The 23,626-nt window shown below is 43.2% G+C and overlaps 1 pseudogene across 1 annotated transcript in view; it reads left to right on the forward strand.

Annotated features, from left to right (window-relative positions):
* The window catches only part of LOC146839248 (uncharacterized), a 200,389-nt pseudogene that overhangs the window by 171,081 nt on the left and 5,682 nt on the right, over positions 1-23,626 (forward strand). Inside the window, exons 5-6 of the transcript XR_014981051.1 lie at positions 7,233-10,143; positions 22,725-22,732. The product of XR_014981051.1 is annotated as an uncharacterized LOC146839248 (transcript). The remainder of the gene's footprint in view (positions 1-7,232; positions 10,144-22,724; positions 22,733-23,626) is intronic.

The following is a 23,626-nucleotide window of genomic DNA, read 5'->3' on the forward strand; positions in this document are numbered from 1 at the left end:
TGCCCTCCGATGTCTTTGTGCATGCCCCTGCTCCATCCTTTTTGCCCACCATGTTCCATGGACCTGCCACTCCTATCTACTCTGAGTGTTCTGTTGAGCTGCCACTCCCCTCCCACCTGCCTAGCATTGTCAGATGACTGTAACTTGTCCCTGCCACCTCCACCCTACCTGTCCACATGCCATGCCCCTATCCTCTTCCTCCTGTCCTACATGGTCCAATGTACTGCCACACCCTTCTGCCCTCCCTGGTCTGTTGTGCTGCAACTGCTCCTCCTGCCTGCCCTGCACGGTCTGTTGTGAGGCCCCTTCCCCTGAACTCTCTTGTCTGTGCCCAGGTCCTGACCCTCCCTTCTATCCTCCATGGTCCTTTGTGCATGCCCCTGCACCCTCCTTCTTGCTCATCATAGCCATTGTGCTGCCACTAACCCTCCCGCTTGCCATGCATGGTCTTCTGTGCTGCCATGGCCCCTCCCACCTTCTCTGTGTGGTCAGCTAGCTGCCCCTGACCCCCTCCCACCTTCCCTCCATGGTCTGTGTGTATGCCATCATAGTCTCATTGTTGCTCTCCATAGTGTGTCTTGTTTCTAGTGCCCATCCTGGCTGACCTCCATGGTCATCTTGCTGCTCCTGCCCTGCCCCCTTGCCCCCAGCCCTCTGTTTCCATGTGCAGACCCCTATTCCCTCCCTCCTGGCTTGTCTGTTCCATTGTAATGCCCCTGATCTGTCCCTCCTGCCCTTTATGGTCTGTTATGCTGCAGCTTTCTCTCCTGTCTGTCCATTATGGTCAGCTAGCTACCATTGCCTCTTTCCCCTCTGTTCTCTGTTGTCCATGTGCATGATCCTGTCCCCTCCCTATTGCTTTCTATGGATTGTTGTGCTGCACTCCAGTCCTGCATGCGCTGTGTGGTGTATTGTGCTGCTGCAAACCCTGATGCCTGTCCTGTAAGGTCAGGTTGGTGCACCTCTCCATGTCCCTCCTGTCCTCTGTTATCCAAGTCCATGTCCCTACCCCAATTCCGCCTGCCTACCATGATCCAATGTACCATACTTGCGAACATTTTGAACTCGGTAAGAGGGAGATTTTGAAGAAAAACTGGGGTATTGATTTTCCCCTTTGAGTTACATTGAAAAAGAGGAGATTGTAGATAGGAGACAGATCAAATAAAGCCCATTTGAGCTTAAAAACATTGGACGTTTCCTGGCTGAAACGGGTCGGTTGGCATGTATGGTTGTACTACCACTGCCTCTTCCTTCTGCCCACAATGGTCTATTATATTGCCGCAGCCTCTCTTGCCAGTCCTGTATGTTTGGTTTGTTGCCCCTTTCCCCCTTTCCACTGCCCTCCAGTCTGTTGTGCTGCCACTGCCCTTCCTGCCTGCCCAGTGTGGTCAAATTGTTGCATGTGCACTCTCCTACCTGCCTTCAATTTTCAGAGTTCATGCCCCTGGCCTCTGCCTCCCAACAGTATCCCAATGAACAACTAGATTGCTAACATTCTATATTTATTACAAAAGTGTGGAACGCCTGACGTCATCTTGATGTAATCAAAACTGTAATACCTAGAGTATTTCCGTTAGAAATTACATATATGAGAGGGTCTTATTTGCATCAAAATTATGGTTAGTGCTCTAAAAAAACTAAAATGAGGACATATTTTCTGAGTTTTCAAATAGCGACAAAGAACTTTTAAATTATTTGTAATCTTTGTTTTTTGTATCCAGTTGACCACTTGATTAAATGTTGCACCTAGGGGAGAGGATGTGGTGTTACTTCCAGAGCTGCAGACTTTGCAACTGGGGAACCAGGTTGGAGTTTCTGCTTCAGCTCAACATTCTGTGATTCTGGTCAAATCACTTAATCTCCCCATGTCTACAACCAAAATGAATTTGATCTTGTGTGATGTAACCAATGCTCATGTAAAGCACTCCAATACCTGACAACTCTGCACTATATAAAACTGCAAATACACAAAAAATAAGTGTTTTGCACACTTCTGTCATTGGGCTATACTTGGGCTACATCTGGGTGATATTTGGGCTCTTTTGTCTCTGGTGGCCATCTTGGGAGATTTGTTTGTTATGAAGTTTCCTAATTTCCTCATTTACTGCAGTCTCCTCAGTAGGAAATACTTTCAGGTTTTTACTTTGATTCCATCAAGAAGGCATTCAGATGTGTCACACATTTGCCATAAATTCAGAATGTTAGCACTCTAGTTGCTCATTAGATCACTGTAGTAAAGCTACTGCTCACCAGGGAAGTCTGCTGCTGGTATTCAAAGTGCATGTTTACGTCGACATGTCAGAATTTTTTAATGTAATAGAACAGGATTTGAGAAGTCACTCAAAATGTGCCCTAATTTTTCTATCTGCAGCACTAATCATACTTTCTATGGCAAAATGAACCCCCTCATTTTGTTCCTTTTTAAATTAAATGTTTTAAGAGTTACCACTTTATTCCAATCATGATGGCTTCAGGTGTGCCATACTTTTGTCATAAGTAGGACTTTTAGCGCTCTAGTTGTTCTTTAGAACACTCTGGGAAGCTGCAGTAGAACACAAAGGAATCAACTGACAGTCTCTGCCCTTGTTGGATGTACATGTTTTACTGAGAATGTCAGACTTCCTTCTCCCATGACTGAGAAAGATAATGGGAATTTACAGAAAATATGCTCTCAGTTTAGCTTATGGATCACCTTCCAAACCTCTGTGGGAAAAGCATGAGAAAATAGTTTTCTCTCAAACATGATTCATGATATCACAGCAGAAGGCTTTTTCACATGGTAAAATCACCTTAGAACACCACAATTCCTAAAATGGGTATGGTACCATCAACAAATGATTTATAATGTAACTAAAGTCTTAAAACCTTCTATTAACTGCCATGCTTTTTAATGAGGTGCTATCATGTATATTGGTCCCAAGATGGCTGCCAACACTTCTTGGATGAAGTGCTGACAGCCAATCAGATCTCACGATGAGATGTGTGGTTATGCTCCGCCCAGATATGTATATGATTTTACTTTTGATTTTCTCAGGAACTACTGCACGGATTTACACCATATATGCAAAAGGCACATGCCTGACCTGAGGACTACCTCTTTGCCAAATTTAAAGTAATTCTGTTCAGCCGTTTGGGCTGTACCTTGGACTAAAGGTCCCTATGGAAAATTGCATGGGAAAAACGTGTTTTGGGATCCCCCTTTTTTCTCAGCCCCCGCTTGACGAATCCCCCCGAGACTTTCAGGGTACGAGCGGAGCGCCCCACCTATTTTGAAGATTTCGCGAGGATTTGTCAATCGGCGCCAAAGTTATTCCAAATAGAATGTTGCGGATTTCCTATGGAAACACGGTCCTAACTATAACTATCTACTGGCGACCGCCAGTAGATAATATATATAATCACTCAGTAAAACACGGTGGATCTTTAGATTTCCATTGTCTATGTAGGAGAGTAGGATCTGCTTCACATGGGTACCCCCACTTTTTGCTGGTGTTTCACTGTTTTTCGACCTTAGTCTGGCTGTGGCCCTGCTAATCAGGACCACAGCCTAGCTGCTTCCTCTCTAAAATGGTTTCCATGTACATTAGGTACATCTCTAATTGGATTCTGGAGTGCCTTATAAGGCCCTAGTATTTGGTATACTATGTACCCAGGGCATAGGTACCTCAGAGGCCTACCAGGGGCTGCAGCATGTATTATGCCACCCCTGGGATGCACTCCAAAATGGCACCACAGGTCTGCTACTGCAGCCTGGGTAAGGTGGTATAGGCTACCTATACCACTACCATTGCGAACACACACACAAAACCTATAAGTCACTCATATGGCAGGCCTTAACAATCCTGAAGGCAGAGTGCCTGGTTTTTATGTGAGAAGGTGCCCCTGCATGAGCAGAGCCCCTCTGCAGCATTCGGAGTACCTCCTCTGATGCGGTTTGTGGTGCAGCCTGACCATATACTCCTAAGTGCATTGTAACCTTGTGGTAAATTCTAACTTTGGGATGGCTGCACGGAAACATGTCGTGTTTGGTGTCAAACACTTTGGAATACTACCCCTCCTCCCCCACCCCCCTGCCAGTCCTGGCAGCGGGGGTAGCATTCCACCCTTCTAGAGGGAGAGACATGTTCACACTGGTCTTCCCGGTAAAGACTTTCTAAAGCTCTGGCATCACAAAATGAATGCCGGTGCCACAGTCACGGATCTGGCCTCCTGCTGTTGGCTGAAACTCCGGCAGGGGTAACCACCTCCCAGACAGGCAGATGTGTACTGGGTCTGGGCGGGAGCACTCTCTGGTGCTTTGAAGTCCTGCACTGGGGGCACACTTGGTGTCCATGTGCATAGTCCAGTTCAAACCGGTTGCAGGGGCTACCTGCCCCTGCTCTGGCGCGAAACTAGACAAAGGAAATGGGTGTAACCACCCCTCTTTCCAAACCCTCCCATAGGTGGGTCCCTAGATAATGTCCAGCTCCCTAACTTTGTATAAGTATGGGAACCCAGTCCTTGAGACTTTAGATTACCCTGGACAAAACTCTGCAACATATATCCTGGACCTTCGATGTTCTACTTTAACTAGAAGACTGAAGAAATCTCCCTTGAGATCAAGGAGTGACTCCCCTGCTTGGCAGGCACCAAAGAAGCAACTGTCCAGTCTGAAGCTCCAGCTGGACGCCGAAGTCTTTGCATCACCAGAGGTGGATTTCCAGACTTCCCCAAGGCTACCCTGAGTCCACAGCAAAGCTGAGGCCCCTGGCTATCGTGGGTGACGTGGAACCGTGACCCCTGGACACGTGAACTTTTGCCGGTACATCATCTTCCTGGTCTTCCTCGAAGTTGTGCTCTGCGCTCCAAGTAGCCCCAGTCTTGAGCACCAACTGCACCGAAGATCTCTGGCCTCCACTCCACGAGTGACCCGTGGGCCAGTTTCCAGTGCGACTGCTCGAGGCTTCTTCGCGATTGCTAGTCGGTTGGCTAGTGGGTCCCCACGAAGGCAACTCCTTTTCTGCTTGGGCTTCCCTGGTTGCTCCAGACGTGCCCTGACTTACCCTCGCAGGGTGAGTCCCCCAGACCTTGCTGGTCTGCACCGACGTCTTTCTTCTATTTCCACTTGAATTGCCGTTGCCAAGGCTTGTTGGGTCCATTCTGGTCGCTGATACTGCAGCACTCGACAGACTTCGTGGGACAGCTCGAATCCAGCTCCTAGTCGTCGTCGATGCCTCCTAGACCTCGTAGCTGAAGTCAAGACACCCGTCAACTCGCCTGAAGCACCCGACATCTGTGGGCATTAGACTATCGTGTCCCTGGTCACTGGTAAGTTACCCAGACTCTGTCCCCTCTGCTTTCAGGTTCCTTCCATCTACGATCCAGGCTTGGATCGCTTCGGACACTTCTCCTCTTCACGGCAGCAGCACTACTTTGCCAGCTTCCATTGAAATCGACGACGCGACCCAACACCAAAAGACACCTATGCACCCAGCTTCCCTGGGTGAGGTAACACGAGTTCTCCGGTGCTCCCGTGGGTGTTGGCCCTAGACACCTCTAAGTCCAAAAGGGTTTGCTTGTAGTCATCCTCTAAGTGTCCTTAACTTGTAATTTTCCAACCGTGACTTTCCCCATAGAAGTAAACGGCGATTTGCGCCTGTGTTCTAACACTGCACATGTCCTACCCGTGGGTCCCCTATGTCATTACCTTGGGTGGTTCCATGGGGCCCAAGCGCTTCCAAAGGCTCTAGGCCTTGTGTCTAGTTCAGTCGTGGTCCTTATACCAATTTATTCTTACATCGTTTGGTACGCCCATAGGGCTCAAACATGTATTTGTGCTTTTACTGTTGAATACTGACTTATAACTTAAGTACTTCGAACTCTAGCCATATAAAGGGACTAGAGGGGTGTGTTTTATCTTAAATACATATATTTTAAATATATACCTGGTGTGGTTGTCCTTTCATTTGATCATTCAAGAGATTATAGACTGGTAAAACAAGCTGCTTTACATTCCTTCAAGACGTAGCCTGAAGGCTGCTCTCCATAGCTACCACTAGGATAGCTTTCAATAAAGGTTGTCTTTAACCTATCACCATAAGGGGTTGTTTGGACTGGTAGAGGGTGCCCACTTTAATAAGTGGACAGCATATACCAGGCCAACTTCTCACGGTCTACAAATCTCCCGTCTTGCCAAGAGAATCACATAAAACCAAAACCGCTGAGAGCTGCACTTCTCCTTCCGAATTTAGTCCAAAGAAAACTAGGCGCGGGCTGACTATGACCCGTGTCCCGATAATTTCCTCCATGAAATCACAGACTGAGTTCCAATAAGATGATATTTTTGGACATAGCATGAAATAGATGCAGGTCATCTGCCACTGTGAACATACATCTTGGGCAGTTATATACATTACTGGACATCTTAGATGGCTTCGCAGGTGACCAATATACTCTATAGGTGGTTGTGTTTTAATGATGCTGGTTTTACTACTATTTGTTAGATATCATAAGAATCACAAGTTATTTACTTCAGATCACCCTCGCCAATCTCTGTTTCAAACTCCGTATCAGTTTCCAAGAAAGCCCAATACCAAAATTCCAGGTTTTTTCCACTGGTCTGTTCTCGTCACCTAACTGAGTTTTGTCTCTTCTTCCTCCACCCAGTCTTGTCGCCCACCAGGAACTCAGCTGGTAATATTTAAACCTCGTTAATTGCCCCTTAGTCAGGTTATTCATGGCTTCCCAGCTCATCATGTTTGTGCCCTCCTTGATCAGCCCAATAGTAGATGCCCCCAATTTCAAGTGCTGACTGAGTTGATTCCTCAGACATTCTGGGGTCCCTGGGGAATCCCAAATTGGTGCCCAAATAGAAAAATATGAAACTCTGTTTTCTTCACATACAGCCACATACTCCATGCAGCCTTCAAGATCTTTAAATGCACTTTAAAAAAAAAACTTAGAACCTGAAAATGTAAATTGATGGTGCTGGCTGCTTCTGAGAATCTGTCACAATGTGTGTGTAACTTGTGTTTCTTATTTTAAATATTCACTTTTTTTGCTCTCACATCCTTGAATTCCAGTGGTTCCAAGTTCCCTTTCTACAGTGTCCCAGAGCTGTTTCACAAATATCAGGAATGCAACTCAAACGGATTTCCTCTCTTGTTTCTGTAAATGCTTTCTTTCTGCAAAGTATAAAGTCACAAATATTTTGTATTTGTTTTCATTTACAATCTCTATCTCCATTTATACAGGTGACTGAAGCATGAATCAGACAAAAGAAGGTTTTAATTTAGTGAACCAACATGAAACACAATGAAAAGGATTATTTTAAGGACAGTTAGAACATTCTCGAGCTCTAGAGGAGAAACCTATTTTAAGTGCCAGGAATGGTGATGAATTTGGAGCAGAAGAAACTGCTGAATGTGAAAGTTGTCAAATATTTAAAGAAAAATGCTGATAAATGTTTACGAAGAGGCAGTTACTGAGATTGAGGAGCCTCTGAACGGAACTCAAGAGTAAACTGAAAGTCTGCATCTACTAATAGTACAAATATTTTCACTTAGAAACATCTCAAGATTGGTTGAACAAAGAACATTGGCTACAATTGATACCCTTGCAGTGCAATTGAGAATGAGTGTTGTAAATTCTGTCTGATAGTTTGAGAAATGCTTTGGAGACCCAAATCTCTCCCAAAAAATAGTATCCATAGACGTGATGTGACCGAATTGTCAGAAAGACTAATAACCACAGTTTAACAGAGCAAACGTTTGTCTACGTCTCCTAGGATTTGTATCGAACACCTTGTTAAAAAAAACACAAAAAAAACTAATTGTACATGGTCTTTCTCAATACAGCAAAGACGCTAGATTATCATTTCCAATATCAAAACATTATCCCCACCAACTCTGTCTCTTGGGTTGATCAGAGTAGTTTTAAAGTGTCCCAGACCACCAAAGTCGATCATGTACCTGCCTTAGCCATAGAGCGGCAAAGCATGTTCTGCCACAAAGTTTAAAAGGGGGCGGTGCTGTGTATTACTAATTCATAAAACCACCCTGGCATGCCCTAATCACCTGTCATTACTTGTATGAAAAATATACTTAAACAGCAAATACTAGACCCCAGAGACCTTATCAAGGCTTCTAAAACTCCTAAATCTAATCTGATAAACTGGACTCACAAACGGAGTTTAATTCAACGTGAGAACTCACCCGAGCATAACTTGGAGAAGTTGAATCCATCTCACTAAATACAAGGGGCTCCGCAGGCAAAGTTTATAAATCAGGTTAGACCGGCTGCCTTTAAAAGTAGGAAAGTAATCTCCAGATAAAAGCTATAATTAGTTAAATGCAAATATTAAGAAGAGCATCTGCAGTTTATTTGAGAAGTTAATGCTGAGTGTAACATAAACGAGTACAGACTCTGGAATCCGATTCAGTCTTAACATGGCCGGTGTCCAGGAGCAAACCCAACATGAAGATTCGCATAACTCGACTAAGAGTTTTGAATGTGAGAAGAGCTTTAGTTCTCAATCCCACCCCACTAAACACGAGAGAACTCCCACTGGACAAAAAACGTATCAGTGTCCTGAATGCCAGAAAGGCTTCATCAACAAATTCTCTCTCATTCGGCATGTGAAAATCCACACTGGGCTAAAACCTTATCAGTGCACTAAATGCCAGAAAAGCTTCCGTCTGAAAGGTAATCTCACACAACATGAAATGATTCACAGTGGGTACAAACCTTATCAGTGCTCAGAGTGCCAGAAAGACTTTCGTTACCAAAGCGCTCTCATTTTACATGTGAGATGCCACACCGGGGAAAGGCCTTATCAATGCAATGAATGCCAGAAAAGCTTCAGTCGGAGAGCGTGTTTAATTCAACATGTGAGAATCCATACTGGACACAAACTGTTTAAGTGCTCTGAATGCTGGAAAAGCTTCCAAAAAAAATTTAGTCTCACTATTCATGAGAGAACTCACACTGGACAAAAACCATATAAGTGCTCTGAATGCTGGAAAAGCTTCAGTCAAAAGTTTAGTCTCACTCAACATGAGAGAACTCACACTGGACAAAGACCATATAAGTGCTCTGGATGTCAAGAAACCTTCAAGCACAAGTGGCTTCTAACCGTGCACGAGAGAATCCACACAGGGCAAAAGCCTTATCAGTGCTGTGAGTGCCAAAAAAGCCTTATTTGCAAGGCCAGTCTAATTCGACATGAGAGAATCCACACAGGGCAAAAGCCTCATCAGTGCTCTGAATGTGAGAAAAGCTTCATTTGTAAGGGCAGTCTTGTTCGACATGAGCGAATCCACACTGGGGAAAAGCCTTATCAGTGTTCAGAGTGCCAAAAAAGCTTTAGTAAGAAAGATCATCTCAATCAACATGAGAGAACACACACTGGGCTAAAACCTTATCAGTGCACTGAATGCCAGAAAAGTTTCAGCCAGAAAGGTAATCTCGCTGTGCATAAGATAACACACACTGGGTACAAACTTTATCAGTGCTCAGAGTGCCAAAACAGCTACAGTCATAAGGCCAGTCTCATTAGACATGAGAGAATCCACACTGGGCTAAATTCTTATCAGTGCTCTGAGTGCCAGAAAAGCTTCAGTGAGAAAGGTAATCTCGCTGAGCATAAGATAGCACACACTGGGTACAAACTTTATCAGTGCTCAGAGTGCCAAAACAGCTACAGTCATAAGTCCAGTCTCAGTAGACATAAGAGAATCCACACTGGGCTAAATTCTTCAGTGCCAGAAAAACTTTAGGCAGAAATCTGATCTCATTCAACATGAACACACTCACACTGGGCTAAACCCATATCAGTGCACTGAATGCCAGAAAAGCTTCAGTAGGAATAGTGATCTCACTCGACATAAAATGACACACACTGGATACAAACCTGATCAGTGCTCAGAGTGCCAAAAAAGCTTCAGTTCGAAGGCCTATTTCATTAAACATGAGGAAATCCACACTGGTCAAAAACCTTATCAGTGCTCTGAATTTCAGGAAAGCTTCATCTGGAAATCTAGTCTAGCTCAACATGAGAGAACTCACACTGGTAAAAATGCGCATCAGTGCTCTGAATGCCAGAAAAGCTTTAGCTTTATATCTGTTCTCACTCAACATGAGAGAACTCACACTAGACAAAACCTTGTTATTGCTGTAAATGCCTGGGAAGTGTCCGCTGGAGATTCAATACGATTGAACATATAAGAAACTATGATGAGAATGAAAATTATCAGTGCCCTCAATGTGACAAAAACTTCAGTACTAAATGCAACCTCAGTACATGAGTCAGTGTGGGAGAGTATAAGGTGCTCTGTGTCAACCCTGGAGAGGAGGTTTCAGTATCGCAGAAAATTCACGTGAAGAGGCCACAAAGCCATCGATCCATTGATTGTCCGAACTGTCTACTGAGAAAAGGACACAGCTAGGGATGGAAATGCTTTAATTAACCTTAGTGACTATTTATGGCCTCATTCCATTCACAGTGTTTTGCTCCCTGTGGGTTAATAAGCCAGGGCATCAACCCACAAGGTCAAGTTGATCCTGAATGTGAGGCCACACCCCTGTGATCTGGAACGCTAGTCACCTCAAACTATTTCCAGCCTTAATGAGCCTCACCAAGGAGCTGCAGCAGGAGTCCCTTTGCCGTAGATCTCCATGGGACCAACATCTGTTAATGTCTATACCACATAGAGGTGAACATTGAGAAAATCTAAAGGGGGATGGAAGGACTGGTCGTTAATCTCAGCAACATCCCACCGCATCTTTCTCTAGTCTTTGTGCAACTACTGACAGGGCCAAACCTATGCAAACCATTCTTGGCCCCACCATAAATAGCCCTAAACACCTCTCTTCCGAGGGGACACAGTCTAATTTTATAATGATCCACTTGAATGACCTCTTTCCATTTCCTTTTTTGCTACAAATGGAACCTGCTTCCTATCTGCTGGGGACAGTCTCACGAGCTTTACAATCACATCAGATACATCCCAAGAGTCTCACAAATATTCAGGCCTATTAATGAACTGCAATAGGACGATTAAAGCACTACAAAATGCGATTCACAAACCTATGTGCAGAGTTGTCAGCCTTTTCTACTCAATTTCCACACTTTAATATACCTTATAGTAGTAAATGTGGGAGGGACAGTGGGGATTGAATGTAAAATGGAAAATAGCCTCAACTTTATTTATAGGTAAGGGAGGAGTTTAGGGAAGGACAAGAACTCTCCCATAAAGGAGTAAGATCATTTCTATTTACAAGACCCACTTCAAAAGTTAGTCTTAAATATACTCCAAATGACACATACCCATCTGCTGGAACTGCAACACCCTCCCTAAATAATAATGGAATTTGGGCCGTCAAATAAAATCTCGTAGGAAATATTGTTTAATTTAATACTGTAAACTAGTTAATCTGAATATATGTAATTTAATGGCATAAAATATCTAAAAAGAAAACATTTTATTATTTTAGGATGTTTTTAATTTAAGCACTAATATAACATTCATTATTAGTAAAGTAAAATTTATCTTTTTGTCCACATTCCACGGTTAATCACTGTCCAACTCTGGTTATTCCAGTCAATAGACTGAGATACTCCTTACTGTAGATAAGACTGAATCAATCAGTCATTTGTAAGCGCACTACATACCCGCGAGGGTCTCAAGGCACTTGGGTGGGGGGGGGGGGGGCGGCGCTACTGATCGAACAGCCAGGTCTTGAGCATCCTCCTGAAGGTCAGCAGGTCTTGGGTCTGTCGTAGGCTCAGTGGGAGGGTGTTCCATGTCTTGGCGGCGAGGTGGGAGAAGGATCTCCCGCCGGTGGTTGTTCTTCGGATGCGCGGGACGGTGGCGAGAGAGGTCGGCAGAGCGTAGCTGGCGGTTGGGGATGTAGGAGAGCCGTCTGTTGAGGTGTCTTGCTGAATGGCATTATACACAATGCGGTCCGACCTCAACTCATTGGACTAATAGGATTAGCTTGCCAGGTTACAAAAGGAGATCTATGCCTTCCAATTTCGTTGTTATACGCTAGGTCTAGTTTACTCACATGCGTCACTGTCTTAATACAGTCTAGTTCAGATGGCAGAACCAGAGAAATTCAAGGTTTATAAATTTCTTTTTTTACAAGTAAGAACAAAAGGTTCTTTTGCTGCTCTGAGGTTATTCAATGCCAAGTCTACCCCAAAAGGCATCAGAGGGTGTCTTACCTTGGCTTCACAGCCCGTGAGTTCTTCTACGTAGTCACCTACTTTATTCCAGTAACGTTTCAGCATAGGACAATTGATGACCTTACGCTTGTTGCCTGCTCATGTCATACCGCACCACCTCTAACCTGGGGCCACTTGGGAGAACTTAGCCAGTCTCTGGGACATCCAATAGGCTCTGTGGGGAGTGAAGAGATAGTTTTGCTTCAGAGGTGAAGACTTTACTGTTTTATCAAGAAAACCTTGAGATACTTCCAGAGGCCTTTCATAGCCAGCTGCCTCAGGTCTTTCTCCCATATCTGATGTCGATCTATATTCTTCTTGCCCTCTGCCACCACCATGCCCCAGTACGACAAAGATGCTTCCTTATTAATCCATTTATCCTCATTTTAAGAGGGTTTTGTGCTCCAGGGCTCTATTTTCCCTAGTCCCTGAGCGACCACCATAAACAAATCTGCAGATATTTCAACTTGGAGATTTTCCTTCCTATTAACAACTGGAGGGGTGTCAATCGACCTCAGATCCCCCAGGTACTAGGGTTTACCTTTTGTAGTGGGAAACGGAGTTCATCCCTCAACCCCACAGGAGTCCCATGGGAATCCCAAATAGGAGCAGTCTTGTAGTAGTGGATCCCACAAGTCTTAATTGCTGCCAAAGGTCCTTCTCGGCCTTACTTGCTTAAAACATTTTGAATCTCTGAATTATATAAAAAATTCTCAGTAATCCGGGATCTCAACACAGCAGAATATATTTGAAAAGTTTATTATACTTGAAAAAAATGAAATTTTAATGTTAAATATTAATGTAAATTAGTTTTATATGCTTTTAATGTAGAAAAAAATAAAATGTTACACTTGTAACCTGTATTTTAATTAAGGCTCCCGATTTTTTAGACATTTCCGTCTGTATTTATCCGTATTTATTTTTTGCTAAATTTATCTGTATTTATCCATATTTATTTTGGGTTTTGTGGAAAAACTACGCTGAATAGTATATTTCCACATTTATTTAACCAGTAAATATGCACTCATATTTGAATGCCAACTAGGTTTCAGTGCTGTAAACACCCGCAGAAGATAAATCAATGTACTTCTAAGAAAATATGTAAATTGCACAATCAACCGTGTGCATATCTACTGCTGTTAAAGCCTCTTTACTAAAAGGCCTTTCTTTTTAGCCTCCTTACCTATCTATCCACACAGCTATTGGCCTGGCAGACAGTATTTATAATTACTCAAAAAGCAACCCAATTTCCATTTTTATCCATACTTAAAAATAAATACAAACAAGAAAAAAAATGTATTCTGTCTGTATTTAGCTGTAAAATTCCGTAAAAACGGAAAACAGGGAGCCTTAATTTTAAATAAATATTTAATTAATTTAAATGTGTTAAAAGTGCGTTATAAAGATCTGTTTAAACAAATCCCACTTAGAAATTAAATTGTTGTATTTGTTAGATTACTGAATTGCCTTACACATATCTGTTCAGAGAGGACACTGCCCTACAAAATTATGTGTAGACTTATTTGAAGTTTTTTTTCAAAATTGTTATATTTTCATAAATTAAAAGGTCCCCATTTTATCATGAAGTAATTATTTTTGAAATATGTGTTCTTTTGTAACATTCTTTTAAATGTATATGCAGGCTAAATAAATCAATTAATGAAATTGTTGAATTTATTTGTTATTTTACTGAATTGCCTTACACATATATGTTCAGAGAGGACAATGCCTTACAAAATTCTGTATAGACTTATTTTAAAATGATTTTTTAAATTGTTACAGTATTTTTTTTAATTAATAGGTTCAAATTTTTATCATAATGTAATTATTTTTAAAATATACGTACTTTTCTAACATTCTTTTGTTGAATGTAAAATAAATAATTGTAATTTACATTTATTTCCTATGGGGTTCTATTTTTAAGTCTCTGCTACAATTCTTTTCTAAGGAGGGGTTTTGGCTATGTGTGGGGCTGCACTTTCTATTGCTCCACTTTGGCTGTAGGAAGCTACAATTGTAAATTTTGCCCCACCTCTGTTTAATGGCGTGGAGACGCGCAGGTCTACACTTTTGAGTAACTTTACATTGTAACTTTACATCGTATTGGTGAATAGCTAAAAGTAGCACAGTTGCTCTAAGAGCGTCCTAGCATGTGTAGAGTACTCGCAGGTGTAAGATACCTTTGTGAATAGCCCTTGAGGCGTCCATCTCAACCTCAGTGTTTAATTTTTGTAGTAAAGCTAAAGTGGACGCGGGCACTTGGGCTGTTATTAGAGTGAATGGGGGGATCCTGCTCGAACACCAGAGCACTTGTCTAATGTGTTTGTTTGAGGAGTGACAACGAAAATCTTGATGTAATTTTCCTGGATTTGCTGCATCACTCTGCCTCCTGAGGGCCTCTAGTAGCAGCGATTTGATGCTACAAAAGTAGGATCAGATGCTACAAAAGTAGGATCAGGTAACTTCTCCGTGTTGTTAACCATGTTATGATTTGCTTTTATATTTTCCATTCTCCTCTTCCTTTCACCTGATTTTGTCGTGTTTAGTTGGCACTGAATTGTACTTTGCTGTTGAATGGTTCTGAGGTCTTATTCTTCATTTACATTTTTAAATGATTAACAGTTGTTTTGCAGCGTGAATCCTTTTCAGGATTCACATGCTGTGGATTATTCTGTCATCTAGTGGTTGGGTCCGGAATTGCCTTTGTGGTTTTCTTTCGTTTTTTTTTTTTTTTCTTGTTTTGGTTGCTGTCGACCACCATTTGGTGCCAGGTATGTCCCCTGTGTGACGTCAGATGGTATCCTGAAGCTCAACATGCGTGGTAGCCATTTTCTGATTCTTTTTTCCACCGTTGGGTCTCGAAGCAAGACGGGAAGCGCCGAAGAAAATTCTAATTTTTCCCAAACAACTTAAAAAAAGATTGTTGAAGAAATTTCAACCAACATCGACGTCGGACAGGAAGAAGACCACTCCGGTCCACAAATGGCGAGGTAGGGGTCATGGAGAATACCCCCTTCAAATTCTGCCCAAAGGCACCAGTGACCGAACAGGACAACGTCTATGCTGTAGAGGCAGAAGATGCAGAGGGAGAGGGTATCTTCGACTCCCCTCCAACCCTGGAACCTTGAGGTGAAGAACCCTAGGATTATGGAGACATACCCGAAGACGAGAAAACTCGGAAAAATTCAATGACACCTGGACACCGCGAGCCTGGAAGAAGAGATTTGCAGCTACCCTTCGAAAGCTTCACCACCAGATGACTTGGCATTCTACAATCACATTGTCAAACGGGCAGCAAATCAATTTGGAGTACCCTTAAAGGAGGAAAAAGGGGCCACATGTTTCTTGCTCGAAACACTGGCACCACAATACCTGCCTATGCTGCCCAGTATCCTGGACCAGGGCAAAGAAGCATTCAAAGAACCAGCTTCAAACAAGGGGGTAACCCCCAAAGTAGAGAAAAAATACAAACCCTCCTCAAAGGACCCAAAATATATTCAATGAAGTACAGTACCTGACTCTATTATTGTCACCACACCCAGGAGGAGAGCCAATGCAGTCCAACACAGGACCACCACCTGAAAAAGAAAGTAAAAGGGTCGACATGGGAGGGAGGAGAATGGAGAAAGAGGCAGAAACACAATGGTGTAGTGCTAACTCAAATGCCCTGCTAAACAGATATGGCCACCAACAGTGGGATGAGCTAGAAGAAATATTGAATAGACTTCCTGAAGAAGACAAAAAGAGCAAAAGCTATTGCACAGGAGGGACAAAACGTGGCTAACACCTGTCTAAAATCTGCTTTGGATGCAGCAGATATTGCTAGTAGGCAGATGTACAGAGGAATCATACTGAAGACATGCCTGGCTCAGGATATCAGGGTTCAAGTAGGAAGTTCAAACCTCCATCATTAATAGGCCATTCAATGGAGAAGCACTATTTGGAAAAGTGGATGAATCCCTTCAACAGATTAAAAAAAGGCTAATGAAACAGCAAGGGTAATGGGTGCCCTGCAACAGAGAGCGATTTAATAGCAGAAAGCCACATTTGAACAAGGACAACAAATGTCTCAGCAAACTCACGTGAAAAACCCAAGTCAACAAATGGGTCAGCAAACAGGTTACCAAGGTTGGCAACAGCAGAAACAGCCCTTTGAGGAAGAGGCAATGGAAGAGGAAAAGGCCAGTGCTCTAGAGGAAGAGGAAATGGATCGAAATGACTCACTCTCCAACAAAGACCCCCACAAGACCTGTGGTGGGGAGAATATCTTTCTTCCTAAGAGAATGGGAAAGTAAAACAAAAGACAAATGGATATTACATTTGATAAAGTATGGGTATTGCATAGAACTCACACATGTACCATCTGCAAACCTACCAAAAACAAGAAAATTATTGCAGCCAGAACAAAAACTGTTAAAGAAATCAAGGAACTATGCCTAAAACAGGCAATAGAAAAAGTACCAAGACAGGAGTGGTTCACAGGAAACTATTCACCATATTTCAAATACCCAAACAAGATCTAACTCTAAGACCAATCGTGTATTTGAGGTTCATAAACAAGTTCATACGGACACAATGCTTCAAATGTGCACGCTCCAAGAAATAATCCCACAGATTCAAAGAGGAGATTACATGGCTACAATAGACCTCCGACGCCTACCTTCATATACCAATAAACAAAAGACACAGAAAATACCTAAGATTCCTGCACAACGGAACACACTACCAATTCAAAGTACTTCAGTTCGGAATAAAAATAGCACCACGTGTGTTCACAAAGTGTCTGGCCGCAGTAGCGGCACACCTGAGCAAAGAGGGAATCCACGTCTACCCCTATCTAGACAACTAGCTCATAAAAGGGAAATCAAAACAAACGTGTCACAAACACGTGCTAAAAGCAGTTTAAATGCTGCAAACACTTGGGTTCTCCATAAATCACAAGAAATCTTCAACACCAGAAAGAGAAAAGACCTTCCTGGGAGCAAAGTTAAATACAACGAAATAGAGGGCATACCCCACGCAAGCCAGGATACAGGCCATCCATCAGGAAACTAGACTTTACCAGAGGGGTCGGTCTCTGACAGTGAAACTAATGGGCATGATGGCATCATGCATCCCACTAATCCCTCATGCCAGGTTACACATGCGACCATTCCAAGAATGGCTTACCAACAGCTGGTCTCAGGCCACAGGAAGCTGGGAGGATCTAGTGGTTGTTACACAAAAGGTGCAAGTGGAGATACAATGGTGGTCATCCAGCAAGATAGCACATGGGAGACCTTTCAGGAACCCAGCTCCTACTGTGACAATCACCATGGATTGGGGGCACTTCTGAACTAGCTGAAAATACATGGGCCATGGAACAAGCAGGATTCCATAAAGCACATCAACTATTTAGAAATAAACAGTATTTCTAGCTTTAAACGCATTCCAGAAACATTCAGGGAAAGCCCCCCCGCCCGCAGCTCCCTCGGCGTCTTTGAACTTAAGTAAACTGAATCAGTTTACTTAAGTTCAAAGACACCGAGGGAAAACTGATAATCATGTCAGTCAGCATGCTGTCGGACCGCCCACGCCCTTCAGAGTCTGAAGGGGGTGGGCGGACCGGCGTCATGTTGACTGACATGATTGTCAGATGGACCGGGGGCAACAGGCAGCAGCATAAGTGCTCATGAGTGCGAATTTTCGCACCGTGCCCAGTCATGCGCACTAGTGTCTGCTCTGGCTGGCGCATGCCCATTAGGAGAGCGAGGCTTGAGCAAAGGCTCAAACCTCGGTCTCCTAATAGCGCCAGGATTGGCTGAGAGGGACTGTAGGCGCCAACGGACCCGATGCGGCGCGGACCTGCTCGGACCTCAGGTAGGGTTTTCATTTTTTTTATCGATTTTTAACTCTTTTTTTTTAATTTAGAACATTTATTGACGCATATGGTGGCCACGTTTCAGTGCCAAGTGTTTGTTTCCTTTTAACTTGTGTTGTGCACTTGCAATAAAAACATTTTAAATGTCTATCTCACAGGCTTTGCCAAGTCTTGTCCTAAAGTAAAACCCGTGTAAGGGATCCTTTGCACCCTCCAGTCTTGTAGACTGAGTTCTGTGTTTTTAAACAGTTTATTCTGGCTGCTAATTTGCGATTCTTTTGATTGGGGGCGGGGCGGTTACAGGGAGAATTAATTAGGCTCGGGATAAACGAGGCTCATGTCGTATGAGGAGATGCGCCCCTGTGAAGTCGGGATTTTATTCCGAGTCTTCAGACAGTAATTTGGGGGGGGGGGGGGTCACGTGCTGAGAAAAGGCTGATAATTTCATCCTCTTCAGAGGGGATGGAGCGGGAGCCTGTGAAGTGGGGAACACAGGAGATTTCCGCCTCAGCCGCGCTTTGAGGATGAGGGCTGAGGCCGTCGGATCACCTACACCTTTGGCGCTTTAAATCCACCGCTCCCTTCATTGCTTTTGCTGCAGGGGCTGCACGTGGTCTGGTAGTGCAGTTGAAACGTTCTCCTTTTATTTTGGGTGTCTTTTTTTATCAACACCTAAGTCCGAATGGGACCTTGTGCACACAATGGGGTAACATCACCTGCAGAATATGCATAGAGTTCCGGCATAGAACTTGGGCTGTGTTAAGTGCACAGCTGAGACGTGCTTTGTCCCTGTTTGTATGGAATATCTATGTGCACTCCACTGAACATCTGTTGTTTTATCTGCTATTATCTCAGCTCAAAGAACGTTGGGTGGTTCCCAGATGCATAAAAGAACAATGGCTTGGCCCGAGCTAGCGCTGCTGCTGCTCGTTACACGCACTTCACCCGTGAAAACTTCTGTATATTATGTTTTGCGAGTAGCATTTCTTGTTACGCTAGCGTCATGAAAAGAGCAATACCAAATGAATTAATTAAGCTAAACAGACCCTTGTACCAGTGGGTTTTGTTTGTATTAGGCAATTACTGAGTGAAGTGAATTCATGTGGCTGATGGGTTCTGATGCATGTGGCTGACAGGTGACGCAACAACAGCTGTTCCTGAGTTTGTGCGCATCTTTTTCGGTTACACTTTTCAACAAGGCTAATGGACCGGGAAATTGGGCACTTTCAGAAGTTGTTAGCTGTGTAAACCTGCTGATTGTGCGCTGCCTTTTCTTTAAACGAGTCGCCTCTGCGGGTTGGCATTTCTCCTGATGGTATGTTGCCTCACTCATAGTACCTTGTCATATCAGACACCTTAGGAGCTCGAGGTGTCAACCAGCCGCCGAGCCCAGCGCTGCACTCCTGAGCGGCTGCTGCCTTAATGTGCTCGGCGTGGAGAGTTCCGGAATCATTTGAAGAGGGGCCTGGGAGAAATGACAGCATCTGGGACAAGCACCAGGCCTGAGGACATTGAGAATCAGTGCAAAGGCTACGGGCACTTGGGAACAGTACAAGGGGCGCGTGTAGCCAGTACTTGGAGTTCAGACCCGTGTGTCGCACTGCATACTCTGCAGACTGCTCTGGTATTTGATTCTCGGTCCCTTTTGTGTTTTATCCGGTAAGCTATTTGCAAAAGGTGTGGGCTCAGGGTGTTACTACCTATCTTTTTATCGCATTTGCAATCTGGTCTTGAACACCATCATATCGCTCAAATCTGCCTTGGCCTTGTCATTTGTAGGCAGCTCTTTGATGACAGGTAATTGCCCTCTCTGCTATGTTAGCCTTTTAACTTTTAAACTGCAAGTAACAAAAACCTCTTTCTGACAAAAGCAGTAACCTGTTGAACTAGCTACATTATATGCACATTTGTGATCTGCATGGTATAAGTTCTTTGCATATTAACCTTGTGGGCATTACCATTACCTTGGGCCCAGAGGAAGTGCATAGGCAGGTATTGGTTGAAGCATGATGATCTATTTGATCACATTATAAAATCGAAAAACCCTCAATTTTCTTATCGTACTGAGTAATAGTAACCACACTTATGTCAATGCAGCATTGTATCGCAGAGTCTGTTGTGAAGCTCTGTGGTTATACTGAATAAGCAGCTACCTATGTTATGACATCTCTACATTAATGTAATAACTGCACTTTCACAATTGCTTTATTAACCTTCCTGCTTTCTCAAATTTGCTTGAAAATGCCCACTCTTTTTTCAAAATTTTCACAGGGGTACGCTCGCTCGCCGCAGTGCACGCCGACACAAACTTTACGCCCTACCACTTTCAAATGTCACTAGCCGCCACTGCTCCTGCAAATACTATGATGATTATTTCTCTGAGAGTAACCATGTTTCTGACTACAGTAAATATTTTAAATCTTTAATATACCTTACAGCTCCAAAGGCAATGGCCTTTAACTAGGGAGCGGTCCTTTAATGGCTGGTATAGCCTGCTGCAGCAGACTATATGGCTTTCAAAACATTTGCAGAAGAAGGGCAGAATGTGTTAATTAATAAAACGAAGGCATCCCACGGACTGAGGGGGTTGAAACACCCCTGCGGCTCCGAAACCTTTGTTTTGCAGCTGTTTATGTGAATGTTCAATAGTTGGTGCATGCGGGGCTTCGACGGTTAATTATTGAACATTCACAGCAGTAGCTATGAAAGGAGGCTGGAGTCCGCCCCTTGTTCTCCCAGGGCTCGACTAAACTGATTTTCATCTTTCAGGTGAGCCAGGTAGATGCAGGAGCGGAGCAGAAATCTCCCTTCTCCTTCTGAGGCACCAGTGGCACTGTGAGCTACTGAAGAAGGAAGGGAGGAAGGCTCCTGTGTGCCCTCCTGCACAGGTTCTATCTTTTGCATTTCTCTGCCCAATCCATAAATTTTGGAGATGCAGGGGAAAGAGAGGCTGTGTATTAAGACACTTTAATGTTGAGAGCAGCGGGCCTGTATCTGGTTTTATAGGCTGCTGCTGGCTATTGTCTTCAATGGAGATCTCAACATTCCAATGTTCTAAGCTTTGTCCTGCGAAGGTTTGAGCCTAAATTCCAGTTCTTGAGTCGCCGTCTTATGGGGCTCACAAGACACCGACCCTCCACATCATCCCTTTAGATAATTTATAAATAAAAAGCGCCAACTGTAGGATGCTGGCTCTGTATATACTATACCAAAGGAAGGTATAGTGTGCACGGAGCCCAGAGAGTTCCCAGAGTTATAGGAGAGGCTAAATTAGGTAAGTACTAATAGCTCTCTTTGTGATAGTGTGGGCGAGCAGTTAGGCTTATCCAGAGGGTGTGTTAAGCATCTATTGTATTCACTCAATCAAGACTGGCACACACTCAGACTGAATCCAGACCAATTAGGCAAGTAAAAAAATGTATACTTATGTTTTATTTTAGAACCAAGCAGGACCTGGTCCAGGTAAGCCAAATATATTTCTCAAGTGCAATGTTTTATAAGGTAATGCAGTTGTAGATGAATTTGCAATCCTTACAAGTTGGCATTGGTTCAAAAAGCAGCTAAAATTACACTAATTACTTTTTGACTACTTTTGGATTACTTTCAGATTACATCGACTACTTGGGGTGGTATGCCTAGATACTATGCCTGGGATCTCACAGTGCAAGGTAAGAGATTTTTTTAAGGTTTGCAGTTTAGTTACTTTCTTCCCATACATCAACTTCACACAAAACATTCCAGGAACAAAAATACACAACATTAGTTTATTTATGTCTCTCCAACTTCCAACATTTGCCTCGCTCTGTACACTATTCTTGCTGCTATCAGACTTCTGAAAATAACCCGATGGAGCTACATTCCTCCTGGAACATTTTGGGGGCCTAGTGCAGCTCATGTTCCTTATCAGGTCAGGATGCACTGGGCCATGAGCACTTGCCTCCTGTTTGCCCAGCAGTCCCGTCACTATTGGTGCATTTGTCTCCTCCTCCTCCTCCTTTGTCTCCTCCTCTGTGATACTGTGCCCCCTCTGTCTGTTCTTTCTGCTTCTTTTCTCTCTGGTTCTGACTTCCACCTCTTTACGTCCTCCCCTCCTGCCATTTTCTGTCTTCTTTGTCCCTTCAGGGGTCGTTTTGGGTACCTGTAGTGAGAGTGGAAGATGGTCTTTTTTTTCTCTCCCCTCTGTTTGTTTGTTTTATGTTTGTCTTTTTGGTCCTTTTTTGGTTTCCTTTACTGTTGTGATGTTTTTCCTTTGTCAAGTGTTGCAGAACTTGGGTCCTGATGGAGGAGTGTGAGTTCTGAGCCACCAGGTAAGTCCTTATCAACCCCAAATTTGAAATGGTGAATTCCACTGAGCTAACTGGACACGGCCTCAGTCTATGGTGACATTTGAAGCAGTGGTCACAACAAGGCCAATTCCTTTGTTTAATAAAATGTTCTTTCCTAGATCACTAGAAAAAGGAAATGATGAACACTCCAATTGTGCAGTGGAGTAAAGTACATCAAATAATTCATTAAAATTATTACAAATATGATGCCAGCCTTTGCCACAGAAAGTGTAAATTGATGGTGTTGGCTGCGTCTGAGAATCTGTGTCAGAATACATCCCTAACTTGTGTTTCTTTCTTATATATTCACTTCTTTTGCTCTCACATTCTTGAGTTCCAGTGGTTCCAAGCTCCCTTTCTACACAGTGTCCAAGAGCTTTTTCACCACTGTCAGAAATGCAACTCAAATGGATTACCCATCTTGCTTCTGTAAATGCTTTCTTTCTGCAAAGTATAAAGTCATAAATATTTTTTATTTGTGTTCATTTACAATCTCTATCTCCATTTCTACAGGTGACTGAAGCGTGAACAGAAAAATGAAGGTTTTAATTTAGTGAAACACAACAAAAAAGATTATTTTAAGGAAAGTTAAAACCTCCTCGAACTCTAGAGGAGAAACGTATTCTAAGTGCTAGTAATGGTGATGAATTTAGAGTGGAAGAAATGGCTGAATGTGAATTTGTTGTCAAATATTTAAAGAAAAATGATGATAAAAGTTTACCAAGAGTCAGTTACTGAGATTGAGGAACCTCTGAAATATGAATATAACTCAAGAGTAAATTGAAACTCTGCATCTACTAATTGTAAAAATATTTTTGCTTAAAAGAAACATTTCAATATTGGTTGAACAAAGAACATTGGCTACAATTGATACCCATGCAGTGCATTTGAGAATAATCAGTGTTGTAAATTCTGGCTGATGGTTCATGAGAAATGCACTGGAGACCCAAACCCCCCCTTAAAAACCGTATTCGTGCACGTGGTGTGACAGAAGTGTCAAAGGCTAATAACAGCAGTTTAAAGGAGCAAGCTTTTGTTTACGTCTTTGTAGAGAGAAGTCATTGTTTTAATAAATTGAATTGTAAATACTCTTTCTCAAGTGTCATTACATTTCTAATATAGAAAGATTGTCCCCACCAACTCGATCTCTTGGGTTGATCCGAGTAGTTTCAAAGTGTCCCGGACTGCCAAAGCTGATCATGTACCTGCCTTAGCCACTAGAGCGACAAAGAATGT

The sequence above is a fragment of the Triturus cristatus genome, chromosome 4_1, assembly GCF_964204655.1.
Source record: "Triturus cristatus chromosome 4_1, aTriCri1.1, whole genome shotgun sequence".
NCBI classification, from domain to species: Eukaryota; Metazoa; Chordata; class Amphibia; order Caudata; family Salamandridae; genus Triturus; species Triturus cristatus.